General features: G+C 40.4%; 1 protein-coding gene across 3 annotated transcripts in view; it reads right to left on the bottom strand.

Moving 5' to 3' along the window:
- Nucleotides 1-9,212, bottom strand: part of LPAR1 (lysophosphatidic acid receptor 1) — a 139,724-nt gene extending 130,512 nt beyond the window's left edge. The window contains exon 1 of one of the 3 annotated variants that reach the window (XM_049896875.1): nucleotides 8,642-9,212. The gene's annotated coding sequence lies outside the window, so the exon portion shown is untranslated. Of the gene's footprint in view, nucleotides 1-7,736; nucleotides 7,885-8,061; nucleotides 8,151-8,641 lie in introns of those variants that run through there. The other 2 variants (XM_049896876.1, XM_049896873.1) reach the window with 2 other exon arrangements.
- Between the last annotated feature and the right edge of the window lie 17,654 nt (nucleotides 9,213-26,866).

The following is a 26,866-nucleotide window of genomic DNA, read 5'->3' on the forward strand; positions in this document are numbered from 1 at the left end:
ACCCAAAGTAGCAGCCTCAGTAACAGCCTCTCTAAAACAAAGGAAGATGGAGGTGTGCACACACACGTGTGTGTGTGCACTCACAGGCATATATAACATACACACTCATCCTACACACATATCAATATGTATAAAACACACACATATATCTTTGTAGGTCTGTATAAGCAAAAGGACAAGTATGGAAGGCCATGTAACAAGTTGATTACAAAGGGGTTACGCTGGATGGTAAGGTTGATTCAGCAAAGGGAGATTGTTACATTTATTTACTTTACCTGTATCTGTTGTTGTCCAGTTGATTCTCGCTCATGGTAACCCCACAAGCACCCTATAGAGTTTTTAATGGCTATAATCATATGGAATTAGATTGCTAGGCTTTTCTTCCACATGCCACTGGATGAATTTGAACTGCCAACCTTTCAGTTTATAGCCATTCAAACCATTTGCAACACTACATCTATACTGTTTGAATCATTACAAAACCCATGTCTTTATGGATAAAATGACTGAAATCCGAAAGGGAGGTGATAGAAGCAGGAATGTAGCTACCTTTTTTTGGTTGGAACATTTTCTAATGTGTTCCTATCCCTAAGTGACTTAAACAAGACCATAAGTAAAATGCGTTAAAAAAAAAAAAGAAAAGTATCATGATAGTGTGACCTGACTTGCCATGAACAGCTGAGTCTCCTAAGCAATCTCTATTTAGAGCTTTGGATTATTCCAGGAAGCAAGCCACAAACTGAACATGGAAACTCAAACACAAGTTGGGTAAAAAACAAGAACATCCAAAATGAGATGAAAGCAAGTCAGGTCTACATATAAGACATCGCTGGATCTGTCTATAGGCTTTACAACTAACAGATAAATCTGGGCAAAACATTTCCAGTTTATAAAACAAAGGTCAAAATACCAGTTTCTATCTCCTTCCCTAAGATGTTTAAAGAGGAAAAAGCTAATTGACCTCAAAGCCCTGAGACCCCTTTGAAGAAAACAAACAAACAAAAAAACCCAGTGTCCTCAAGTCGATTCCTATTCATAGCGAGCCTATAGGACAGAGTAGAACTGCCCCATAGTTTCTGAGGAGTGCCTGTGGGATTCAAACTGCTGACCTCTTGGTTAGCAGCCATAGCACTTAACCACTACACCACCAGGGTTTTGCCTTTGAAGAAAGTGCTCCTAAAATGGAAGAATAATGCCACATATTTTGAAGGCATTTCAAAAGAACTTCAGTTATTAACATAATATGATAGAATTCAAGTTCCATGAGAAAAGGAACCTCTTTCTACTGTTCTCCAGTATGTGGTAGGTGCTCAAGAAATGGAGCCCTGGTGGCACAGTGGTTAAGAGCTTGGCTGCTAACCAAATGGCCAGGAGTTCGAATCCACCAGGTGTTCCTTGGAAACCCTATGAAGCATAAGGTCACTATGGGTCAGAATCAACTGGATAGCAACTGGTTTTGTTTTGGCTCAAGAAATATCTCCCAAATATGGAATAAATAAATGAACAAATAAAATTAAGGAGTAAATACAAGGAACAAGTAATTGGAAATAATGTCAGTTCTTATTCCTATTTTACAGATGTAAAAAGAGAGGTACTTTTACTTACCCAACAAGAGCAAAACTGGAGATAGAAAGCCTCCTGATTCGCATTGCTTTGATCCTTTTTTCTTCTTTTCAGGCTGATTATCTCCTAAAGTTTTTTCCAGATCCCAACCTTTCCGGAAACCTCCTCCACCCCCCACCCCCATTCCTGAGGGTCAGGTGCCTCTCCTTAGTGCTCCCATAGTGTCAGGTGCTTATCTTGCAACACTTGTGACACAGGATAGTAATTACCTGTTAATATGTCTGTGAGCTGTTCCTCCAGGGTACAAATCCTGCTTACTCACTCCTGTAGCCCTAGTACCTAGCACAATGCCTGGTATGTAGCCCCCAAAAAACCCACTGCCGTGGAGTCAATTCTGACTCATGGTGATCCTATAGGACAGAACAGAACTGCCCCACAGGGTTTCCAAGGAGTGGCTGGTGGATTCAAACTGCTGACCTTTTGGTTAGCAGCTGTAGCTCTTAACCACTGAGCCACCGGGGCTCAGGTACGTAGCAGGCAGTCCATTAAATGTTCCCAGGGTTGAACAGAGCTTGTTTTCTCTGCTTCTGAATCATTTGTCACAGTGTTGGATTACCCAATAAGCAAGGAAAGCACAGGATTACTGTGCTTACCTACTACTACTGGGTAATCCACCCCTGAATTCTCCCTCCAAAGTCAGGAATATCCTTCTGGTAGGGCAGAATTTCAGAATGAAGACAGCTTAGGGAGTAGTCAAGGGGAATGACGTGGACGTAGAGAAAGAAAACTGAGTACAGCAGACTTTCATGAAATCAAATTTGCTCCATATTAAGAAGCAGAACTTGCAAAAGTGAAAGGCTCACAGTAGCGGCTCCTTGTGTAATGAACCCTAAGCCTTAAGACACACAGACACACACGGCAGCCATAATGAACAAAATTTCCTTTCACTAACGACTGCTGTTATTGTGTGCCACCGAGTCAATTTCGACCCATGGCAACCCTATACGACAGAAGAACTGCCACATACAGTTACCTAAGCTGTAATCTTTATGGGAGCAGGTCACCAGGTCTTTTCTCCTGCAGAGCGGCTGGTGGCTTCAAACCACAGACTTTTAGGTTAGCAATCGAGCGGTTCACCATTGAGCCCTTAAGGAAAGGTCTATGGCCAGGTGTTACCAATCAAATTTTCTGTTTCTCTTTTCAAGAAAGAAGCTAACTTTTAATAATTTTCTCTCATCTCCATTTTAAACACAACAAACACAGCTTGGTCTACCTAATTCAGCCTTGTACAGGTTTGTTTTAGCCCTGGACTAAAGTTAAGAGTCTTCCCTGTCATTATATCACTTTTTTAAAACAGTACCACAAAAATAAAATAAATTATAACCTATGTCCATGCATGCAATAAAACAGTCCTCTTTCATTTCAGAATGAAATTTGAATTTTAGATAAACTTCAAGGTTAAAGTTTCTATAGCAATGATCAGATAACAGAAGCTAACATCAAATTTTCATCACGCGTATGTTCTACCCCAAAAGACAATAACAATAATAATGCTACTTTGAAATCATACTAACCTGCTGGAGGAACAATGCCAGGGAATGGAAATAAAATCCCCTCACCCCCACCCCCCTAAAAAAAGTATCCTTCCAAAAAATAAAGTATGCTCATCTGGGGTCCCATCAATTTAACTAGCTTAATTTATTAAACATGCCAAACCCAAGTTCCCTTGCCAAAGATAAACTGCTGGGAGGATCATTCAAACTGTATTCAGAAGACAGTAAAAAGAGACTAATCTCTTTTTCAATAACCTGTCTCCTTGGTAGCCTAACCAAAAAAAAAAAAAAAAAAAAAACCCACTGCATCAAGTCGATTCTGACTCATAGCAACTCCATAGGACAGAGTTTCCAAGGAGCGCCTGGGATTCAAACTGCTGACCTTTACGGTTAGCAGCCGTAGCACTTAACCACTATGCCAGCAGGGTTTCCCCTTGGTGGCCTAGCATCTCAAATTCAACAGCATTTAGAAGACTTACCCCAATCAGCTCTACGTATTACACACAGCTGAAAAGGTATCCCATCCCACCTGTGACACGGAGGTATTAGGGGTGTGAGAGGGACCCCACAGAGCTGCTAAGCGCCTCTCCCAAGTCATCCCACAGAGAGTCTTCCTAACTGAGAGATAATGGGCTAAACACCTTAGCTCTAGGAATTTAAAAAAAAAAAGAAAAAAGAGATGATCAGAAAAAAGCTCTTAAGTATTATTCTACTGGGCTGAGCAAGTTACTTCTATTGGACGTGAAATTCAATAAAGGCTCCTCAGCACTGTGTGAGTCTTCATGGCATTCTCTTCCTACCTCCTTCCCCAATTATCCCCCCTCATCCTTTACAGTGGCATTAACCCCATTTCCAAACTAATGACAATTCTGTCTATTCTGTGCTGCAAATGTTTAATTACTGAGGTTAAATACCATGTATAACATAAACCTGTTGCTGTCAAGTCGATTCCAGCTCAAAGCAACCCTATAGGACAGGGTAGAACTGCTCCATAGGGTTTCAATGCATTCAAACTGCCAACCTTTTGGTTCACAGCTGTAGCTCTTAACCACTACACCACCAGGGTTTCCACGACAGGATCAAAAATGCCAGTTGCCAGAGGAGTCATGTTTAAATTAGCATTAACTAGCAGGCTCTTCCCACCACAGAACAACAACAAGGTGTCACCTTGGTTAGCACTGCAACTAGAGAGTCGTTTTAACCTACATGCTTAAATGGCCTCACAAGGCCCAGGTATCACAATAGCATCATTAGTTTTCGGCTAAATTAAATTTCTCAAAAGTGCAAGGAGCCCCATCGAGTTGGGGGAGATATGAGAAGAAACCACATATTAGTTTATTCTTCAACCTTTATTTAATGTGGGTAATCTGGTAGCAGTTTCCTAAAACTCACTAGCAATAAATTCCTAGAGAATGTCATGGAGCAAAAACTCAGTCATCTCTCAACCATTTCACCCATCACACTGCCTCAATATGTGTTACTCGGTGTCTTCCAGAATCTCAGGGTTAAATAATCTCCTCCCTCCCCCATGTAGCACAACTCCTTAAAATAACACCCAAAAGCTCCCCATAATGTGCCGACTTGTACCTTTCCAGGCTCATCACCTTGTACTCTGGCCACATTCTCTTCAGAAGCTGAGGATTTCACACCGTGCCATTTATCTTTTAAAAGATGCATTACTTTCATCCTTCGAGCCCCTTTTATGAAGTCTTTCCCAGAGTCAGAATTTAGTTTTCCATTCTTGGGTTCAGGAGCTACCATCCAATGCTATATAGCTACTATATACTGAAGTTAGTTACATCTTTTCCTTCTGCACTGCAGTTCTTTCTAACCAGTTGTCATTAAGTAGATTCCAACTCATGGGACCCTGTGTGTGACACAGTAGAACTGTACTCCATAGGTCTTCAATGGCTGATTTCTCAGACACAGATTGCCAGACATTTCTTCCGACGCACCTCTGGGTGGATTCAAATTCCCTTTTGGTTAGCAGCCAAGCACATTAACCATTTACACCACTCAGGGACTCCTGGGAACTTTCTAAAGCCTCCTTCCCATCATCCTTGTATCTGCCACATAGAAGAAATTCCACAATTGCTTATTAGAACTTCCTCCTTTTCCCGAAGCTTTCCAGGATATCCATAAGAATTCTCCATGATACAGTTAAATAATAACACTCCAGGGGCTTTTTGGGTAACATGAAATGTCAAAATAAGAAACTGAACAGTAGTATCATGCTGACTTAACAAGGCCAGAGTAGACTTTCAGACTTTAAACCAAGAGCTTATGTTCAACTTTTTATTATATCACACTTCACTCTTAAATCATGTTCCTCAATTATGTATGCATTTTAATACAAAAAAAAATTCTTTTTTTTTTGAAAGAAAAGGAAGGCAGGCAGGCCACACATCAGCCACAGATATTAAAATCTTGACCTCAAACTAAATTTCAAGTCTTGTCACCTGCTGAACACTTTGAGCTGCCCTGTGCAAATGATACCGTGTATTTTTATTCTGCCCAGATTGCAACTTTCCTTACTAAGCATTTGAAACAGGATTCTTGACTGAATTTCAGACTGAATGTCATTGTGTTCCCAAAAGATGTAGCAAGTAAGATTTTTTACTTTCTTTGAATTTTCCAGCAGTTCTAACAATCAGAACAGATTTCAGTAAAAACTTGAAAAGTCTGTGGTATAATTGGGGGAAAAAAATCAAATTACTTTTTGGGAACTATTAGCTTCAAATAAAAAATGAAGTTTCAAAATGCAAGCTGTTGAAAGGGCTGCCACTCACTTCCTCATCTCTGTTACATCCCCCCCCCCCCCCGCCCCCGGCATCAGTAACAGGGTTACTGATATCCATACCGAGTACCCACAGTACTGGGCAGCAGCCAATTCCCTAAGAGACAGTGATGCACAAAGGTAGTTGATTAGGTGACATCTAGAAGGGGTGAGATGACAGTATCACCTTGACTTCATGTCAATTTGAAGGCTAAGCAGGCTCACACACTTTAAATACTAAAAATACTGGAAGACTGATGTTAAGGCGGAAAGTACTATTGATGCCCACCTGGAAGAGGAAAGAAAGAAAAGTAGAAAAAAATCGGCTTCCAGTTCATGGCCCTCTCCTTTCCAGGCATCCTGTACTACTGGTTTTCTTCCATCTTCTTTGCCTTCCTGCCCTCTCTTCCCTCTCCTTCCAAACCTTTCATGTTTCCCTATACTCTTCTTCCTAACATGGGATAAACACCCACCAGTTTCTAGATATTCAGGGGGCTAAAAAGAACAGCAAAAGTCATCAAACACTTCCATTTTCCAGATGGGGAAACCAAGTCTGAGAAGGACTAGCTGACCTGCCTGGCTAAGGTCTTACCGCTCACCAACTTCAATAATGACAACCCAGGCCTTCGGCCTCATTCCTCAGTCTCAGCCTTTCCAAACCATGCTACCTATTTCCTTGCTCCCTGTTTCCTTTATCCTTAAATTAGGCTGTATCAAGAGAAATGCAGCCTTAAGATACTCACAGTGCTGATCATTACTCGTAATTCTGCATTTGGCCCAAATATGCTCACTCCTACCCTGACTGCAGAATGAAGAGCAGAAACAACTAGGTGGTATATCTGTGTTTTCTTTCTTTTTTTTTTTTTTTTAATACAATTTAAATTGTAGTTTGATCCAAACAACCATAACTCTTACATACACCCTGTTTCCTTGGGGTATCACTCTTCCCTCTGGCAAGGGAATAGCTTCTTACAAGAACTTAGCAGAGTTTTCCGAGTCAGAGTCTCCCTTTCACCAGAATTGCAGGCTCTGAATCACAGACCTTTCTCTTCACAGTTACGCTTACGCTGGGCAAACGACTCTTAGGCAAATAATGAAAAACACAGGCTGTTATAGCCCGAAGGAATAAAGGGTTTTGATCCAACAACTACAGTTTCATATTTTCAATATTCATGCTTACAAATATGTATCTATTCCAATGGGAAAAATGCATTCATAGTGAAATTGTAACAAGCTAGCACTCACTGGAAACCCACATTTATGAAAAACCCATAGATCTCAATAAAAAGCAAAGGAAAGAAGGAGCAGCAGTAGCGAGCAACAATCTCAGGCCCCAGTATGCAAGGCAGCAACTCCTGGATGCCGTCACTCTTACACATCAAAGGCCAAATGGCAGCAAAGAAAAACAAGAATAAAATTTAAATCCATTCACAACAAACTAGTCCTACACAAACCAAACAAGCCCGTTGATTTCAAAACCACCAACTCAAAGCCCGGTCCCTCCCTTGCCTTACATCTTGCAGTTGTTACTTGCTGAGCATGTTTGTTAGCTGGACAGAAAGTTAAGTCAAGAGTCCTCAGCCCAGGAGGGACGACTGAATCGTCTACGAGAAACTAGAGGTGGCGGAGCCCCGCGCCTACAGCAGCTCGGCGCCTCAAGGCGCCGGGACCACCCGGTCGTCGACGCCCACCGGGACGCGGTTTGAGGGGGGATTTTGAGCATCCCCAGCAAGCCTTCCCCTGCTCCCACCCAGACCCCAGGTAACCGGGGGCCTCCTACGTGTCACTTTGGCGGCACTGGGCCGCGGACACTGCGCGCAGCGCGGGCGCCGGAGCACACTAACCTGGCTGGGGCACAGTAGGGCCGACGGCCCGGGCTGCTGTGGCAACTTCCCTCCCCGGGCTCCGTCAACTGGTTGGTAAGGGAGGCTAGGAGAGCCTCGCCTCCTGCAGGCCGGCTGGGACTCACGCACACCCACCCACAGCCGACACAGACAGGCGAGCGCGCGCGCACACACTCACACACACACGCGCGCACACGCCACAAAGCCGGAATGCGGCGGGGGCAACACGATCCGAGCGCGCCGTTTAGCGGCGGAGCAGAAGCCGCAGCCACTGGCTCGGAACTGGCCACAGTCCCTCCGCCCTGCGCCGCGCCCTCCCCTTTACCTGCGCTTCCGCGGCCGCGCGCACCGCGCGTTAAGGTCTCGCCACCCCTGGGCTGGCCTCTGGCGGCGCGACCAGTCGGCTGCCCGGAGCTGGACCGCCCCCTGCGCCTACGCCCTCGGGGGTCCGCGCACAGCCGGAGAGGGCTCCGCGGCCCCAGAGCTCAGGTCGCTCAAGATCCCGGCAGCGCTCCCCAAGCGAAACAGAAGAGTCGTCAGCCGCCGCCGCTCGGGCCCGACTGTTCAGTCTTTGGCGCGATCACAGGGCGGCGGGGGAGGGGGCGCCGAGGGAGGGCCAAGAAACAGCGCGGACGCCAGGCTCCTTTCTTCCTCCGCCTTCTTTCTTTTCCCCTCGCTATCCGTAGCTGTTGGACTACTCAGCTCTTCTGGCACCCCCAGACCCCCAAACCCAGCAAGTCCCCTCAGCTTGCACGGCGCGGCCACCACCCCCCATTCATTTGCTAAACTTCCCGCAGCGGCCGCAGGTCGAGGGAGCCGGTCTCTTGCGCCTACCATTCATTAACCTACCCACGCCCCGCTTCTGCTCTGGTGTCAGACACCCCCGTATCCCCTCCAGCGCTCACCTGCGTGCCTGACGGCCACCCGGACTCCGGTGAGCTCCCTGGCACGTTGCATTTTCATTTTCTCGCTCTTCTCTTCCCACTTGAAAGACTCTGGAAAACATCGTGGGGCTGCAGATCTCCAGAAGTGGGGCCTCTCTCTCTCGTAGTTCAGTTTCTAAACTTTCAAGAAGGGTCAAAGTTTCTCCCAAAGCAGCCTTTAAGTGGAGGCTGCACAGAACGAAGAGTCAATCGACTTTGCTTCTAGAAAGGTGTATACATTTCTATTTCTGATTTTTCAATTTACTAGATCTGCAGACAATAACAAGTATGTCTTTGCTCCCCTCGTTCCCCATATCCATGATTCTGAATTTCCCTTCCGCTTGCCCAGTGTAACTTTGCAAGTAAAAAAAAAAAAAAAATTAGTGCAAACTATCAATTTTAGTGAGTGTAATTAAAGGCGGGAAATGCACACCTGGAGATGTGGGCTGGAGCGGCGCCGGACTAAGGCCCGGGGATTGTTCTCAAGAGAGTGGCAGCCAGGGGGATTTGCCCAGGTCCTATAAAAACACCCAGCCCATCGGGGGCTCTCCAGCCACGCCACCCCCACCCACCTCCCACCCCTGCCTTCCCAGGATTTCCGGAGTGTTCGGAATTCTCTGCCTCGCCCGGCCGCCAAGGCTGCCACATATCAAAAGTAGCTTCTTACGAGTGGAAACTTAGTGAGCTCTCGCCTAGATGCTCATCAGAAACCACAAGTAGGACGGCAAGACAGCAGTCTGCAGGACAATGAGGGAGGGCTGCATTGGTGGTGCTGATTGGATAATCTTGGGCTTCGCAGAAGGAAGAGGTCACTTATAAACCGCAGTGGGCGGGGAGGGCAAGACTTCTTGAAGGAGATGGAAACTTTTCAAGCCTCCGGTGAGGTATGCTTTGAAGGAACCATGACCGTCCCGTGCCAGTGACTGCTTAGTTCCTTGACCAAACTCGCCCTGTGGTTTTCAAGGCTGCACCCTGGCTGCAGGTCAATTACTTTCTAAAGCTGTTTCCTTTTTTAAACAATTTCTCCAGTCCCTCTTTTTTAATCAGCTTTAAACGATTCAGCTTGCCCATCTTTTCTACCAGTTTATGACCTATTTTGTTTTTTAAAAAAATGTGAAAAATCACAAATGGTAATATATGGAGTGCTTAACATGCTCATGTACACCATGCAGAAATGCATATACATATACCTATGAATATAAAGCTGCTCACCTATCTCACAGATAATGAGAAGGATTGATTTTGAAACTCTAAGAAATATTGTATTGAGATGAATAGGAAAATGTTCACTATAAAATCTAAGTGTAATAACAATATAAGAAAAGACAAAATGTACTGAAAGGGATTTTCATTTTTAACCAATTCAGGAAAGTCACTTAAGCGATTTTCCCATCTCCCCCTTATTACACACTCTCTTTACTTAGTGTTAGGGTTTTCAATAGTAATATTGCCAATATCTAATAAAAAGAATATTTCAAAATTTAATTATTTCAATGTTTAGCCCTTCCCCATAAATAAAAGGTAAAGGGTGGATGAGTTTCTTGCCTACTCTTAAGCTTGAATATTTTCTAATATATTCATTTTATTTCTTACCTTCTTAAGGAATATAACTGCTTCTTCTTAACTATATATATCAACTGTCTTAACTACTCTGGTCCCTTCTAAGATCAAGTGAGGAATTTTGTCCACACAAGAAGTGTGCATTCAGATGTTCTAAGTTCCAAAAAAAAAACAAACCTGTTGTCTCAAGTCCATTCCAACTCACAGTGATTCTATAGGACAGAATAGAACTGCCCATAGGGTTTCCAAGGAGTGGCTGGTGGATTCAAACTGCTGACCTTTTGTTTAACAGATGACCTCTTAACCACTGCACCACCAGGGCTCCTATTCTAGGTTATTTGCTCTAAAACACTTTATTTCCTTTTTATGTGGTCTACCATTGCCTAAAGTGAAATGGATAACAAACTACAAGCCCTGCCTGGACAGACCTGTCTTCCTGACAAGTACTGACCTGTCTTGAATGAGGATGCTTCTGTAGCCAGCTTTGGGTCAATAACTTAAAAATCAGATATAGGTTGTGTCTTCAGGGTAAAAGGAGAGATAAAATGACATATAATACACAATCCAGTTCAGCACATAGATTAATTCATCAAAACCAGTATTATGTTGTAAATGAGCCAGTTTTCTCATCTGTAAAATGGGATAATAATACTATTTTATAGGGCTCCAAGTTTTCTTAATTAAAGTAAGATAATACATTTGGAAGGGTTTCTTAACACATTAACATGGATGATGTTGTTTCAATGGAAATGGAGAAGAATACCTTGGTATACTTTCTTTAATGTATTTACCTGTATGCAGCCATCTTGCCATTCAGATTTATTCTCTTTCTTAGACAATCATCCTAGTTCTTTCTGTCCTAACCTTTATCTCTTATCCTCTGCCAAGCAATGTTGCTCTAGATTTGTTTCTTCAAATGACTTCGGCAGAGCCAAAACCCCAAAGACAGCTAGTGCTGTCAAACATGACAAAAAATATTCTCAGCAAAATAAAGAGAAATTCTGATAAGGGCTATTTCAAGTATAATTTACATCAGTATCTTAAAGGATACTATAGACTTTGTCAGATTATTGATTTTATCTAGTGGCTCAAAGATTATAATTGGAGAAGCATTTAGGATTGAAAAATTGGCTGTCACTGCCTTTGGCCCTATTTGTTCGAAAGAGTTTGCTGGTCATGCGAGTTCCCTGTTCCTCCCCACTTTTCCCTTCTGTCTGGCAATGGTCTTTGAAATTTTCTACTAGAGAGCAATCAAAACTATCAGCAGAAAGATCTCCTGGGAACTTTCCCTCTAGCCTATTACCATAGGGACTGATTCAAACTGTAAGTGAAATAATACCCTTAGAGAATTCAGTCTGCTTGGAAATTTTTTAGATGTCCCTGGGCATAGGTTTCTTCCTTCTTAATATAGGGTATTTGTGCCTCTCTGGTGTTTTTCCCCTTGGCTAGAAAGAAAGGATTCTTCTTAGAAAAACTTTTTATTTTAAAAGGCTAGTGGCAGAGGTGGGTGTGGCAGCCCAATTTAGTTTAAAAAAAAAAAAAAACACTTTTCAGGGTAGAAGTGGCATAGGGAGACTCCAGGAATGAGGAGTACAAGTTGGAATGGTGTGAGCAGCAGCCTTTGTATGAAGACTAGGCTGCAATGAAATGAAAGCCCTAAACAGAGTGATTCCAAGATCACTTTTTTCTTATCATACATATCTGCATAAATAATCCAGGGAATGTCTGAACTAGATCAAGGGTTATTTGTCATTCTCTGCAGTCTCTCTCACCCAAGAAAAAGGCTTAGTACTAAAAAAAAAAGAAAAAATGTATATGATATATCTATGTATATACATATATACATATTAAATATATGTTATACATATTAAATATGTGTTAAATACATATCTTTCTATATCCTGCCCAGGTGGTATAAATGGTTAAGTGCTCAACTACTAACCAAAAGGCTGGTGGTTTGAACCCACCCAGCTCAGAAGAAAGGCCTGGCAATCTACTTCCAAAAGATCGTAGCCATTAAAAACCCTACGAAGCACTGTTCTATTTGGAAACACGTGGGGTTGCCATGAGTGGAATCAACTCAATACCAACTTGTTCAAGATAGGTAGACAGGTATATATATTATATATATAATATTTATATAATTTTAGAGCTAAAAATAGACTTGAATACAAAGAAGTATAGAAAGGATCAACAAAACAAAAAAAAATTCCATAAAACAATAAGATACCTAAATTTCTGGGGACTGATAATGAAAAAAAGAAAAGAAACAAGTTACGAATGAGAAGATTACAATTTTAGTTTCAGCAGTTTTTTTTAATAGTAAGAGAATACTGTCCACATTTGAAAACTTAGATGAAATATTTTTTAGTAAAATGTTATGAAAATTTATTGATTAAAGAAAAAATAAAGAACACAAATACATCTGTAACTAGTAAATAAATTTAATTTGTATTTCTAAATCTACCTACAAAAAGGGTCAAAGGTTTGGCAGGCATAATTTACCAAATCTTAATACGTAGATAACTGCTATTTAAATGACTTCACAGAACAGAAAAAGAAAGAAAATACCCCAATTCTTTTATGAGCTAATAAAATTTTGATACCAAAATAAGACAAATACAGAAAAAGGAAAACCATAGGCCAATTTCAAAAGAAAAAAAAAAAAAAAAAACCTTACAGGTAATATTATCAAACCAAGTTCAACAATGTGTTTTGAAAAAATACATCATTAAGCACATCAGATTGATAACATAAATACAGGGATGATTTAATATTAGAAAATGTAAAACAATTTCCCACTCATTTGTTTATTTATTTTAATCTTAGCAAATTAGGAATAGGGAGAAATTTCCTATATGTGATTAAGAGTTGCTACCAACAACCTAATTCTAGAAGCATTATTCTCAATGTTAATTCATTAGAAATATTCCTTTTAAATTAGGAGCAAAACAAGGATGTCTTTTACTGTTTCTGTTCAATATTCTGCTAAAAGTCTTTTGCCAAGATAATAAGACAAGAAAAAGAAATTAAAAGGCATAAGAGTTAAAAACAAGAAAAATATGATTTATAGATGATATAATTGACTACATAAAAAATCCAAGGAAATCTAATAAATTCTTAGATCCCATAAGAGAGTTTAGCAACATTGTTGAATATAAGATCAATAGACAAAAGAAAAGGCTATAACCCATTAAAGATAATAATTTTTTAAATGTCCTAGGTTTTGGGGGGGTTTATTCATAATAGCAACAAATATTCATTATAACTTAGATCAAAATAATAGAAAGGTATAGTACCTGTATGAAGAACATTATAAAACTTTATTGAAGTCCTAAATAAAAGGATAGATATACTGTTCATGGATGAGAAGACTCCATATACACAATGCCAGCTACTAAAAATTGCAACATAGTTTTTCATAGACTTTGACGAGATGATTCTAAAATTCATGTGGAAGTGTAAGAGGTTAAAAATAATCAAAAGAATTCTGAAGAAACACAAGGAAAGAAAATTTTCTTTCAGATATCAAGGTCTTCTAAGTTTCACAAATTGAAATAATGTGATATTGTGCAATGATTGATAAATATCCTAATGAAAGAATAGAAGATTCAGAAATACAACCGCATATCAGTGAAAGATGAGTCAGTGCATCAAAGATGTTCTGCTTAGTAAATGATACTGAGATATTGGGCACTCTACATAGGGAAATATAACAGCATCCCTACCTCACACTGTAAACAAAAATAAGTTCTTAATGAAGTAAAGACCTAAATTCACAAAGTAAAACTCATGTTTTTTAGAATAACTTCATCATTTTGGGGTAGAAAAGAAGTTCTGCAAGGTACAAAAACCACAAACCGTAAAGAGTCTGCTCCTTTCTTTCAAATAAAATATGGCTGGTTCTAACATGCTAGATTCTTGTGAGATCTAGTAGCTGATAAGATTTCTGCCTCAAGTCCTGCAATGATTATTCCAGAAGATATGAATTGTATTGTAGTACTCTGTGCAAGACTGGGGCAGCGAGTTTTCCTATATCCTGTATACTTACGTCATTTCTGCAGTTTTGCCTTGATGACTTTTTACGCTTTTTAGAGCAAGGTAGAAGCAGCAGTGTTAGTGGCTCTGTAATAGGAGGCTTTGAAAATTTTGGGTATAGACCACTTTGAGAACCTAATCAAAGCTCTCGGATAAATGTAGAGTATACATAGTCTACATTATACATTCTACAGAAAGGCCTGTAGCTACAATATCCATTCTGTCCTTCTTGGGCACCACCTAGACTGGATTTCCCAGCCTCTCTTGCAGTTAGCTGAGATCTTGTAACTATTCTCTTTGGTAGAATGTGAGCACAAGTGACTTCTGTCAATTCTAGGCATACCTATAAAATCTTCCCGCTCTCCTCCATACTCCTTGTTTCTCCTGGCTGACTGGGATGGCAATGCCGCCACCAACCTTGGAAGCCATGGGTTAAAGATGATAGCTAGGCATAAGTCCTGATTCTAAGTGTCCATGTAACAGAGAGCATCTCTGCTGACCTAAATACCCACTCTGGACTGTTATGTGAAAAAGAAATTCTTCTTTGAGCCACTAAATTTTGAAAATCTATTTGTTATCTGGAAACCCTGGTGCCATAATGGGTAAGCCCTCGGCTGCTAACTAAAAGGTCAGTAGTTTGAATCCATCAGGTGCTTCATGGAAACCCCATGGGGCAGCTCTTCTCTGTCCTATAGGATCGCTATGAGTCAGAATCGACCCAGTGGCAATGGGTTTTTGTTGTTGTTGTTGTTATCTTGGAGCCCTGGTGGTGGAGTGGTTAAGAACTAGGCTGCTAATCAAAAGGTTGTCAGTTTGAATCCACCAGTCACTCCTTGGGAACCCTACAGGGCAGTTCTACTCTGTCCTGCACGGTCGCTATGAGTTGGCATCAACTGGATGGCACTGGGTTTGGTTATTTGTTATCTCAGCTTAATTTATATATATATTCATAAACATTTTGAATACAATCTCAGGATTTCAATGACATCCTGTGGCCTAGATTGTGGATTAATCAGAGAAAAGGAAAGGCTCAGATGTATCGCCCTCTGGAGTGTGAACTTGTCAAAAGTAGGCACGTTAGGGATGGTACACCTTTGCACAAACTCTGCCAAGGAAGGTACTGATTATGTTTAAACAAATGGCTCTGATACACGTACACATACACATACACCCTTGCATTTCTCAGAGACCAGAATACACTCTGCTAGAAGCAGAGGCAGAGTGATTTCCAAAGTAATTTAAAAAAAAAAAAAAAGACATGAATGGAATACTAGTCAGCAATAAAAGGAACAAATTATTGATATACACAACAACGTGGATAAAGCTCAAAAACATACCAAGCAAAAGAAGACACGAAATAGCGTGTACTCTATGATCTCACATATATGAAGTTCTAGGACAGGTAAAACCTATCTGTGATGGTAGAACACAGAAGAGTGGTTGATTACGGGGTGGAGATTGACTGAAAAGGCACAGTAGGGGACGTTCTGGAGTGAGCTGTGTGATGGTTACACAGTGTCTATAATTGTCCAATGTCATTGAAGTGAATGTTTAAGGTAGATGCAATTTGTTGCTTGTAAATTACACCTCAATAATATATTTTTACATGCAAGCGAAATGATTTGCATCTACCCATGCAATATTTCTGAAACACACTAACATGGAATAATGTTCAGCCATCAGATCCTCTGGGGACTGCTATTGTGATTGACCACATATTGTCACTACAACACCTAAGTGCAGAAAATGATTGGCCTATGTAAAAACAAGGCACTCACTATAAACAGGTCCTAATTATTAACGTTATAATAAACAAGTCAATAGTTTATTCCTAATTATTAACTTTATAATAAACAAGTCAATATTTTATTTCTATGCACTAAGCCTGTGATTTCCCATGGCTAGGATCCTAATTTTATATAGCCACAAAATGTACTTCTATAAGCAGTAGTGTATAGTTTCTTCTGTCTATAGTGGGGCTTAATAATTACATTATTAGAGTATATTTTGAAATTTTTAATCCATGCTTTCCCCTCCCTGTATTTCCACCTTTCCCTTTCATACTATTGAATAGGAATATGCTCTCTGCTCATTGCTGAAAAAGCACAAGATAGGACAGAAAGTAGAAGAACCCAAAATCTTTACAGAAAGCCTAAGCTCTTAGAAGAAGGTGATTTGCAGACATAAATGAAGTAGTATGAATAGACCTGAAGGAAAAACAATTTACCCAGACTAGGAACAGAAACTCTTGGAGTACAAGAGGGACAGAGAACTCTGTGTGTCCGGAGAGCAGAGGGCACCTCTGCCCTGCTTCTTGGCAGCGTTGTTGAGGAAGCGACAAGATCCCAGAGAAGAAATGACTGCAAGCAGTGTTTAGGTAGATGGGACCATAGAATAGCTTAGCAGCAGCTGCTTGTGTCCCATGGGTGGCATAGCAGCAAACACTTGGACAAAGGAAGTCTCAAATGTAACCTGTAAGGAGCAACACCAGGCGGGCCCTCTCCAATATGTTGCCACTGTATAAAGCGCTGGAATGTTGCCTGGGCTGGGGAGGCGTGTAATTAAATCTCTAAGAATGGAAGAAAACTTTAAAAGAACTGAGGTCATGTTTTCCCACCAACCCTGAGCAATGGAGAAGCCAGGGTAAAAATTTTATCTGAAATACAGAGAACTATTTCTTGCATATCCAAGTTCATTGACTGAGATTCATACTCACTAACTGTGGAGATTGATAGGAACCCTCTAGTACCTCATGTCTGCATTTTCAAACTCTAGGATAGGAACCAGTTCAGTGTAAGACAGTGGTCACAAACTTAGGAGATTACTATGCAGAGATAAGGTGATCTCTCAGAACCAAAAAAAAAAAAAAACTCTTTGCTGTTGAGTCCAACTCATCGCGACCCTATAGGACAGAGTAGAACTTCCCCACTGAGTTTCCAAGGAGCACCTGGGTGGATTCGAACTGCTGACCTTTTGGTTAGCAGCCATAGCCCTTAACCACTACACCACCAGGGTTTCCTGGTCTCTCAGAAGTCACTGCTAAATTGTAGAGTACGAATTAAGTGTCATGAGTTTAAATCGGTAACACAGAACAATTCACAACCCCTGGGAAGATGTGGGTAGATCAGAAGGAAGGAAGTGATAGAATTTACTGAGGAAGTTCATTTATCTCCCATTTCCTGGGGATATTTAGAAAGGAAGGGATGGGAAAAGCTATCTTTAAAACCCATTCCTCAGACATTAGGTTTCTGAAAGATTAACAACAATAACAGTAACTGGACCTCTTCCCAGAGAGAGATATGCACTGACTTGTAGAAGTTTGAACTTAGAGAATGTGGATCTGACCCATTAGAGACAGGTTTTGGCAAGTGTTAAATTGAGTATCATAATCCACTCCGAGATGAACTTGAGTGAACATGATCTTCCCCCTTCCATAATTCTTCCAACTGATAAGGAGAGGGAAAAAGAGGAATTGGTGCTCATCTCTACAAGTCAAAACACTGAGCCTACCTTTGTCAGCAGGGGCTCAGTGGTAACACAATGGATACATGAATGAATGACCAGATATCTCGAGGTGTTGCTGTATCAGCAAGTTTGGCGAAATGGATCCACATGGAGCAAGGGGTGAATTATGACAGACATGGAGATGTGCCACTCAGATCCCGTTTCTAAAAAGAACTAACTGGACAGCTGAAAAGGTCATGATTAGCTGATAGCCCACAGTTTTTAGCACCTTCAGTGTTTTCTGCAGCTTTTGAGCTGGGGCCACGGTCTTCTTTGGGCATCCCCCCCGCCCCCGCCCCAGCCAAAGACTAAGCAAAGTGATGACAGCCAAGATTATTCTCTTCTCAGGGTTGACCATGTCCAGTGACTGAACAAGGTGATGGTACAATGGACTTGCCATTTTTGTCTAATGAGAAACTCCTCTAATCAACCATCTTTGCTTCCAAGCTCCATATTGGACTGGCAGAGATGTTTTTGGTCCTGCATTGTGATCTGATGGTGCTTTCTGCACCATTCTGCTTCTCTACCTTTTCCTTTCATGGATGTTATTCCCTCAAAAATCCTTTGCACTCCTAATTCAACCTAAGTGTCTGACATTTAGCTAAACTGAATGCTTGGCTAATTAAATCATTTTATTCTTTATTTTTAATAATAATTCTTAAAAGCTCTCATCTTGGTACAAAACTCAGTCACTTGGACTAATCTTTGCATTTTTCAATAAGACTTCATGGGTAGCATGTATTTTAGTATTTGCATATCTTTTAATGTTTTCTGTTCTCTTCAAAAAAAAAAAGAAAGAAAACTACGTTGTAACCCAGGAACCCCTTCAAATCTACAAAAATAAGTCTTCATATAGTTCAGGAAAGGTTTCTCCTACTATATCTTTAATTATACTCTCAATTTCGTTTTTATCTCCTTCAAGAACAGCCTATTCATTCATTTTTTTCTGAGTTTTCTATTCTCCATTCAGTTACTCTCATCATTTTTATCTCTTTCCACCTGCATTTTAAGGGAGTTTGTAAAGTTTAAAATCCACATTACTGATCCTATTAGCCACAGAATTGTATCTCTTTAATTGATCCAACGTAGATTTTATTTACATTTTTAATTTTCTTGCACTTCTCCCTTCTGTCATCCAACTTTCTTTACATCTTATCATGTTATCTTTTTTAACAAATTTCTCCTGCTGTTAGAAGTTTATATAAATCTGCCATTTTCTTAGCATTGCCTCTTTCTATTCCTTAAAAAAGAGTCTTTTAAAAAATATTAAATATTCCTAACTCAGTGTCCGGTACTTGGTAGAGGCACAGTATGTGTTGGATGAATTAATTGTAAATAAGTGAAGGAACCTTGACTGTAGGTCAAGCTCCATATTAAAGAAAAAAGATAATATGCTAACAAAACTGGCAGTTCATTGAAAGAAAAATGAAATAACGCTACCCTGTTCCAATTTTTATTTTTAATTGGTTTTTAAGAATTATAAAAGAATTATCCAGATTTAATTTAAGTCCATTTAGAATAGGTAAGTAATTATCATCAACACTGTATCCAGCCTCTCTAAGAGTAAACCTCTAAAAAAATTGTCTTGAAGAAGATTTCTGAGACATTGAAATCTCCTTCTGCTCACTCCCTTGCACTTTACAAATATATTTGAAGCTCCTTCTTTCTGTGTTCTCTCGAAAAAGAGGTACGAATTTGAAACATTAACAGTGCAAGAGTAAAAAGGCTCTCCTTGTAATATTAACCAGCCACAAGTGGCCAGGGTAAACTTCCTTCATGAAAGCTTCTTGCCTAGAGGTGGCATTGGGTCATTATGTCTGTATAATCACCACATCAACAAACAACATATGAATGCCAGATGGTTGGAACTGTTCCTTAAGAAAACTAATGTTTTCATTGTTTGGAATTTGATTTTGTAGCTTTCTCCATATAATGATTTGATTGCAGCATTTAGAAGTTTTGAGAACTTTCCCATAAATTGTTCCATTCCTTGAATATGAAACTAGGGTAGGCTTATTAGCCTGTTTTTCCATTAGTATGTCGTTCCCTCTTCCTTACTCAGATGTGAATAATTTAAGTGGGATTCATAAAAAAGAAAATGTGGGTTTTGTGTTTTGGTTGTCTTTTCAAGGAACTGGCTACTGAATAATACTTCTCTTGCTTTTTTCATTGAAGATTTATATATGAATATTCATTTAAAAATATAATCTCTAACAGCTTTTAGCCTGTGTTTATATAGCTCTTACATTACTTTCATAGTCTTATACTGTTCTACGCATTTTGTACATATTACCTCATATAAGCATCACATCAAATCTGTGAGATCAATACTATTATTATTTTCATCTTATAGATGAGGAAACCAAGGAATGGTGCAATTAAATAACTTACCTAAGATTAGATTGGTAATAAATTGTGTAACTAGGATTCCAACTCCAGAGATGCATTTCAGAGTCCATGTGCATAACTGCCTCACCACACACTAGATTGTGCAAGCCCCAACTAACCTAGCTTTTTCCAAGAGAACAATGATAAAACTAGATTCCCTGATCCCTTCTTAGTCTTCATTAATGTGAACAAGGTCTTGCTCTTACTGTGGCAAATGTCTTGTCTATTCCAAGCCTTAGAAAATACCCCAGGGTGCATAACCACTGATCAATAGGACCAACCTGCTCTGAATCTGGGAGATACCCATTGTAATGTTTAAGAAATAAGGTTTTCTCTCCTGAAATCCTTTACAAACCATTGTTGCTACAGATGCCCTAATCTTGGCATCCCCCATTATCTTAAAGGGGGTCATTAAATTAAAAAAAAATTAATTCATTTGCATTAGAAATAAAATATGACATAAAGTTACAAAAAAACGAAAGTGAGCTGTAAAATTAAAACCACAACGAGTTGCAATTTCAAAATGGTAATACTGTGTTGTAACTCATGAACAGTAGGTGCTAGTGAGGAGACATATGCGTGCCCTCAATGTAAAAGGACATGCTGATGTTGTACCACAAACATTTGCTAGAACGAGACTCAGGGAAACTACGTACTTTAAAGGGCTTTAAAGGATATCCTTACTGAAAGGCAAGTATGTTAAGAGTCATACTAGGACTAGTTTGAAGGTGTCAACTCTATAGGCTAATGGATGTGAGTATACATTTGTTGTTACTTTGTTGCCAGCATCCATGCTCCCTTCTGCCAGCAGCACCCTGATGTTCCTATCTACTGTTTCGTATGGCCCTGACTTAACTCTTTGCTGTGGATGTGGGCCTATGGTGTGGTCCCGCCATTAAAAACATTCAATTCTTAGGGGAGGGGTGGGGATGGAAAAACAGTAGCTGGCAGACAGATAAGTACTAACTTTGGTGAAAGTTAGGACAGTACACAATACCGGGGAAGCCAGCACAACTTGTCCAAGGTAAGGTCATGGAAGCTCTATAGACACATCTGAATTCCCTGAAGGACCAAATTAGTGGGCTGAGGGCTGCGGGAACATCTAGCTCAATTGGAATAACATAGTATCTAAAGAAAATGTTCAACATTCTACTTTGGTGAGTAGTGTCTGGGGTCTTAAAAGCTTGTGAGCAGCCATCTAAGATACTCCCCTGGTTTCACCCCGTCTGGAGCAAGGGAGAATGAAGAAAACTAAAGACACAAGGGAAATATTGGTCCAAAGAACTGATGGACCACAACTACCACAGCCTCCACCAGACTGAGTCCAGCACAACTAAATGGTCCCCAGGTAACATCACTGACTGCTGTGACAGAGATCACAATAGAGGGCTGCTAACAGAGCTGGAGAAAAATGTAGAACAAAATTCTAACTCACAAAAAAAAAGATCAGACTTACTGGCCTGACAGAGATTGGAGAAACCCCTAGAATACGGCCCGTGGACACCCTTTTAGCTCAGTACTAAAGTCACTCCTGAGGTTCACCCTTCAGCCAAAGATTAGACAGGCCCATAAAACAAAATGAGACTAATGGGACACACCAGCCCAGGGTCAAGGACTAGAAGGCAGGAGGAGACAGGAAAGCTGGTAATAGGGAAAGCAAGGTTGAGAAGGGGAGAATGTTGACATGTCGTGAGGTTGGAAACAAATGTCATAAAACAAAATGTGTACTAATTGTTTAATGAGAAACTAGTTTGGTCTATAAACCTTCACCTAAAGTATAATTTTTTAAAAAAGCATTCAATTCTACAGTCACATAGATTGATTCTAAGATGAGCCAGTGATCCTATCAGAGCCAATGATGTACAATCTGGGGTATTTTTGCTTGAGCTGATGAGAAAAGGGGACAGTCTCTTTTTGAGCTAGAATTAAAGCAGTGGAAATGAAAGTCTGATGATATTAGAAGCCACCATGCAAGAGAGCTTACTGAAGAAGTAAGCCAACACTCAGAAAAGTAGCATTGAGAGACAATAGAGAGTGAGATAATATACCGATGACATAATTTAAACCTCTGGATCAAGGTGTGCTTATAGTCTATCCTTGAACTTGTAAATTTCATTAGCCAATAAACTCCAATCTCTATGTAAGCTTTTTTTTTTTTTTTTTTAAAGTTATCACTTGCTATCTGGAGAGTTCTGACAGAGGAGAGAACCAAGGGTGTTTGGCCCCTTTGAAGGGGTTTGCCTTGTGTTGCTTTGTGAGGGAAAACAACGAAAAAGGTTCTGGAGAGAACAAAAGAGCTGGGATATGAGGCTATCCCTAAGTGAGGTAATCTTTTAGGGAATTGAAATAGAGAGCCTAGACTGCCCCTGTTAGAAAGGCAAAGAAAATGTTAGACACTTTCAAACAGAATCCTAGGGATAAAGAGGAATGAAAGAACAATTTTAACGATAGTTGAAGTTTCATGGTGGTAACTAAGATGTTCCGTTTAAGTTATTGGGCCAAACTTGAGAAATTTGCCTTTTGGCCAGCAAGCCACAAAGATAGCTTTGGGCTCTTGGGGTAAGACCCTATTGACCTGAATTTCTATACTTTTCAGGAGACTTATTCCCTAGATAGGGATTAGTTTGATGTGACAGACCACTAGCAACCACCAAAAATCCTTTCTTCTTATCTCACCTAAAAGTGGATTTTAAGCTGAACACATGGATGTCTAGCTAGAGTCCCAACGTCCCAGCCTTCCTTGCATGGTGAGGTCATGTGATTCATTATGGCCATGTGATTTGTTCTCACCAATGGAGTGGAAGTAGAGGAGACACGTGCAACTTCTACTTTATTTGCTTAAAAAGAAATTGCTCGCCCTCCATCTCTGCACTTTCTCCTTCTAGTTTGACCCAATTTCAAATAATTAGTTAAGGACAACACCATAGGGATCACAGGAGCAACTGCCTAACTGCAGACAGGAGAGCTGTCCCACCAAATCTCCACCACTCACCACCCGATGGAGAAATAAACTTCTGTATCACGTATGCTCTCATATTTGGGGGCTTTGTTTTTTTCACAGAAGCTTAACACCTATTATAAGGCCCTTATTTTCTGAATATTCCTCCACAGCCTTCTCCACTGTTTCAGAACCGGTAATTTCCATTCCATAATGTCCGTTTAATCACATGCCACCTGGCCAGTGTCTTTTAGTCACTCTTAGCTTTTATAGGTTATTTCAGCCATCACCTTATCGCTTTCTCCTCTGACAATAAAATGAAGACTTTTATCAGACAAAACTGAGAAAACATCTTTGCTCAAAGAATTTTCCATATTAAGGTAGAAGTCCCTCAGCTTATTAGAGCTACAATTTGATTCATTTCTAAAAGGCTTGCCTGCTTGATTTCATGAAGGTTATTTCTGTGTCATTCTTAACCTTCAGGGAAAATTCACCCATTTAGTGATTCTTACTGAGAGCTTCCAAAACAAAATGCTTTTATATGTCTCACTGTAATTTTAAGTACTTCAAATGGGGGGGGGGGGGGAGGAAAGAAAGAAAACTTTTCCTGTAAAATATCTGGCATTTTCCTATTTTCTTAACTTCAGCAATTTGTATGGTTCGTGGATAACTTCATGGGTGAGAAATCAGCATGAATCCAATCCCCAAAATGTGGAAATTGATGCAGTCCCCACATTTCCACAAAGTGAGAATCTGATTGGCCCAGCTTATATATCTATTTGGATAAAACTTTCTGTTTGTTTGTTTCAGGCATCCTTACCAGGCTGGCAGGGTTGGCTAAGTTTGAGTTAGATGCCCTCCCCCCACCAACAAGTGCAATGTAGTGGGGGTAAAAAGGGGAGTTTTCTGTGGTGCAAAACACACCTGCCCAGGGCTGTCCCCTCTATCAGTAGGGTGTGGACAGTTTATCCTGGACATGATCCTGAGAATAGTAAGCATTGTGATTAGCCAGTATACCACAAAAGTGAATGTAAAATCTACAAAATGTGTGCCCCTCACATGGAGTGGCCTCTTCTGGTGTTTGTCTCCAGACTTGATTTGGTGCGTACAGCTTAAATAAATAAAATGGAGAATTCTGTGTGCCGGGCTTCTGAAATAATGAGTAGAGTCAAACATTCTCCTAAATGGAAGTTTCTACCACAAAACCACACACGGTAGGGAGGTGGGAACAGCTCAGTATATCAATAAAACCCCAGTCACGCTTATTCACCGTAGCAACCCCTTCTTGCTTCTCACTGGCAACTACTTTCCTAACCAGATGACATGAACTAGGGTTCCATTAGCAAAGGCTGTATGACTGTGCAGGTTGAGAATCAATCACCAGAGAGCAGACCAGAGGTTGTTGAAATCCCACCTTGAGTACCATGCACAGAGTGGCTGGGCAATCATTCTGCCTGGATTTCACTTGAGGCAAATAATAGGGTAAATTGAGTTAGGCTTTGGCATCCAAGAGCCACTCTAGGGCAGTTCCGAGATCATTCTTCAGGTCTGCTTCTGGACTGCACATGTTGAAAAGGAGGAAGCTTTCTGACCCATCCAGCCTATTCACTTTAACTAGTATAATGTAAACCTTTGGAACATTTACCTACCTGCCCTACACAAGGAAAGAAGGGAAGGGAGGAGGCCTACTGAAGCATATTAAACAAAACCCAACAGGACTGTGAAAGAAGCCTATGTTGGCTACTTGTGGTGATCATTCTTACCCTTCATTGATAAATGAGTTGTTGTTAGGTGCTGTGGAGTTGATTTCAACTCATAGCGACTCCATGTGAGAGAGCAGAACTGCCACATGGGGTTTTTTAGGCTGCAATCTTTATGGGAGCAGATTGCCAGGTCTTTCTCTTGTGGAGCCACTGGGTAGGTTCAAACCACCACCATTTTGGTTAGCAGCTGAGCACTTAACCATTGTGCCACCAGGGCTCCTCATAAACAAGTAGACGATAAAACATAACTAAATCAGAGAATCAAACGGAAATGTCAGATAAAATGGCCCCAGTGGAATAACGATAATGGAGAAAATGAAACAGAACTTAAAAAAGATTCTAATCGATATTCCTAACAAGATTTAAAAGATAACACAAGGTAAAATAAAAGTAGACTTCCTTTATAATGTATTAGAAAGTAGTGATTGAAAAGGAAGAATTAATTCTTGTAGATTTGAAAAGCATGACCGTCAAAAATAAACACGAAACCAACAAGTAGCAGAATGGATATTTGTGGAAATTAAATTAATAGGTTAGATCCACTGTTAGAATTCTTCTAGAATACAGTATAACCACAGCATAGTGTTGTGATGGGGTCATAGGCTTGGTAGTTAGATGACCTGAGTTCAAATTATAGTTTCTCTCCTTTTTAGCTATTTAGCCTTGTGCTGCTTTAGGTTACTTTTCTAGGTGTCAGTTCTAGGTATTGATTGCCTCATCTATAACATTGCACTAATAATAATGTCTTCTTTATTGGTTGTCATGGGAATTAAATGATCTCATTTATGTAAAATACTGTCTGACACATAAAATACTGAATAAATATTGTTGTCGCTGTTGTTAGGTGCCATTGAGTCAGTTCTGACTCATAACAACCCTATAGGACACCGCAGAACTGCCCCATAGGGTTTCCAAGGAGCTGCTGGTGGATTTGAACTGTCAACCTTTTGGTTAGCAGCCAAGCTCTTAACCGCTATGCCATATTAGCTATTGTTATTAATATATTTTTTTATTAGTATACAGCAAAAAGCAAACAAGTGGAATTTTTAAGAGGGAAGATAAAGAATATGGAGAATAGATATAGGACATCAAATGCTGCATGTATTCGATAAAGTGCTGGGTAAAACTTGTCCACTTTTACAAAAATAGATAAGTAAGGCTGGCAGCTGAAAATAAAGAGGTGTCAAGCATCCACTTTTTAAAGAGAGACACTAACAAGTGGGTACAGACTACAAGGTATACCAAGAGATGGCAGAATAGGCCCTACTACCATTAACAACACCTTTCCCCCAACCCCAGTATATCACAGGAGAAGTAGGAAGGTGAGGTATTCAGGGAGTTTACATAAGTGAATGAATGTGAATCTCATCAATTATATGTGTTATCTAGTGAAACCACTACTAAGCTATGCACCTGGCAGGAAGCAGCAGATAAGTTGTTGCACCTGACTAAAGTCCAGGATGTTAATGAAACCCAAGAAATGTAAACTAAGTGGGAGACTCCCAGTGAAATGCACCATTCATTGTCTCTGGTTTTGTTCCTAACATGGTGGCAGGTCTAAGGACTCTTTCTTGATAACCCACCCAGTGGACAGTTTTAGGTGAGGAATTTGACTGATGGGTGGAGGAGTAAGAAAGAAAGCAGGGAAAGAAGTGGAATTTTAGATTAAACAAAGCGTAAGAGACATACTGGAAACCCTGGTGGCGTAGTGGTTAAGTGCTATGGCTGCTAACCAAGAGGTCAGCAGTTCAAATCCGCCAGGCGCTCCTTGGAAACTCTATGAGGCAGTTCCACTTGGTTCTATAGGGCCGCTATGAGTTGGTAATCGGCTCAATGGCAGTGGGTTTGGTTTTTTTGGTTAGGTGACATATTGATCAATTGGAGTGGATAAACATTAGTTGGATCCTGATTCAAACAAATAAATTACATAAGAAATTATGAGACAATTGGGAAACTTGAACTGTGACTGGATCTCCCTTAGCCAATGATATTTAGGGACCATTACCAATTTGGCTT

The sequence above is a fragment of the Elephas maximus genome, chromosome 9 (assembly GCF_024166365.1).
Source record: "Elephas maximus indicus isolate mEleMax1 chromosome 9, mEleMax1 primary haplotype, whole genome shotgun sequence".
NCBI classification, from domain to species: domain Eukaryota; kingdom Metazoa; phylum Chordata; class Mammalia; order Proboscidea; family Elephantidae; genus Elephas; species Elephas maximus.